Here is a 2,500-nt window from a genome sequence, read left to right as displayed (position 1 = left end):
TCACCGCTTTGCTAAACCTGTTCTTCGACTCCTTGAATCTGTCTCTATCCCCACTCCTAAACGCTTCCTCCTTCTCCAACCTCAACCTTTTGAGCTTTGCTGAGAACCAGGGCTTGTTGTTGTTAAAGTTCACCCTGGTACGTGTTGGGATACAGCAGTCCTCACAGAAGCTGATGTACACAGCCTCTGTGAGTTCATCCAGACTATTGGTAGCAGTCGTGAACATATCCCAGTCAGTACAGTCTAAGCACGCCCGCAAATCTTCCACAGCCTCACTGGTCCACTGTTTAGATGTCCTCACAGCAGGTTTACAGAGTTTTAGTTGCTGCCTGTATGCACGAATCAGGTGGACCAAGGGAGTTCTGTGCGAGCCGAACAGCCCCGTGACCCACAAGAGAAACATCCCCGCCAAATTCGAGCGTTTGACGGGGTCTATCCGTGAAAAAATATTCACGTTTTTGAGTGCACATGCATTTCTGCTGCAAATGCCTCTGGAAGTTTCATGCCGTTCGTATGCCAATTGTGGCAACACGAAAATGACCCGTTTTCCCATTCCGAGGGATTTCTGTGCGACCCTAACAGCCCCGTGAGCCACAAGAGACACATCCCCGCCAATTTCTAGCGTTTCACGGGGTCTATCCGTGAAAAATATAGACGTTTTTGAGTGCACATGCATTTCTGCTGCAGATGCCTCTGGAAGTTTCATGCCGTTCGTACGCAATGTGGCAACACGAAAATGACCCCTTTTCCCATTCCGAGGGATTTCTGTGCGACCCTAACTAACAGCGCCCGTGAGCCACAAGAGAGACATCCCCGCCAATTTATAGCGTTTCACGGGGTCTATCCGTGAAAAATATAGACGTTTTTGAGTGCACATGCATTCCTGCTGCAAATGCCTCTGGAAGTTTCATGCCGTTCCTATGCAATGTGGCCACACAAAAATGACCCGTTTTCCCATTCCGAGGCATTTCTGTGCGACCCTAACAGCCCCGTGAGCCACAAGAGAGACATCCCCGCCAACTTCTAGCGTTTGACGGGGTCTATGCGTGAAAAATATTAAAATTTTTGAGTGCACGTGCCTTTCTGCTGCAAATGCCTCTGGAAGTTTCATGGCGTTCCTATGCAATGTGGCAACACGAAAATGACCCCTTTTCCCATTCCGAGGGAGTTCTGTGCCACCCTAACAGCCCCGTGAGCCACAAGAGACACATCCCCGCCAATTTCTAGCGTTTCACGGGGTCTATCCGTGAAACATATAGAAGTTTTTGAGTGCACATGCATTCCTGCTGCAAATGCCTCTGGAAGTTTCATGCGGTTCGTACGCAATGTGGCAACACGAAAATGACCCGTTTTCCCATTCCCAGGGATTTCTGTGCGACCCGAACAGCCCCGTGAGCCACAAGAGACACATCCCCGCCAATTTCTAGCGTTTCACGGGGTCTATCCGTGAAAAATATCAATTTTTTTTTGACTGCACATGCATTTCTGCTGCAAATGCCTCTGGAAGTTGCATGCGGTTCGCATGCAATGTGGCGACACGAAAATGACCCGTTTTCCCATTCCGAGGGATTTCTGTGCCACCCTAACAGCCCCGTGAGCCACAAGAGAGACATCCCCGCCAATTTCTAGCGTATCACGGGGTCTATCCGTGAGAAATATTCACTTTTTTGAGTGCACATGCATTCCTGCTGCAAATGCCTCTGGAAGTTTCATGCGGTTCGTATGCAATGTGGCGACACGAAAATGACCCGTTTTCCCATTCCGAGGGATTTCTGTGCCACCCTAACAGCCCCGTGAGCCACAAGAGAGACATCCCCGCCCACTTCTAGCGTTTCACGGGGTCTCTCCGTGAAAAATATCACATTTTTTGAGTGCACATGCATTCCTGCTGCAAATGCCTCTGGAAGTTTCATGCGGTTCGCATGCAATGTGGCAACACGAAAATGACCCGTTTTTTCCCATTCCGAGGGATTTCTGTGCCACCCTAACAGCCCCGTGAGCCACAAGAGACACATCCCCGCCAATTTCTAGCGTTTCACGGGGTCTATCCGTGAAAAATATTCAATTTTTTGACTGCACATGCATTTCTGCTGCAAATGCCTCTGGAAGTTTCATGCGGTTCGCATGCAATGTGGCGACACGAAAATGACCCGTTTTCCCATTCCGAGGGATTTCTGTGCCACCCTAACAGCCCCGTGAGCCACAAGAGAGACATCGCCGCCAATTTCTAGCGTTTCACGGGGTCTATCCGTGAAAAATATTCACTTTTTTGACTGCACATGCATTCCTGCTGCAAATGCCTCTGGAAGTTTCATGCCGTTCGCATGCAATGTGGCAACACGAAAATGACCCGTTTTCCCATTCCGAGGGATTTCTGTGCCACCCTAACAGCCCCGTGAGCCACAAGAGACACATCCCCTCCAATTTCTAGCGTTTCACGGGGTCTATCCGTAAAAATGTAGCACGCACCAAAACGAGAAAAGATTTCCATCGCACCTGC

The sequence above is a fragment of the Petromyzon marinus genome, unplaced genomic scaffold (assembly GCF_048934315.1).
Source record: "Petromyzon marinus isolate PM22_M1 ecotype Great Lakes invasive population unplaced genomic scaffold, UKy_Petmar_22M1.pri1.0 PM_G_Scaffold_29, whole genome shotgun sequence".
Taxonomy (NCBI): Eukaryota; Metazoa; Chordata; class Hyperoartia; order Petromyzontiformes; family Petromyzontidae; genus Petromyzon; species Petromyzon marinus.
The sequence above is the reverse complement of the archived record's forward strand: the minus strand, read 5'-3'. Positions refer to the sequence as shown.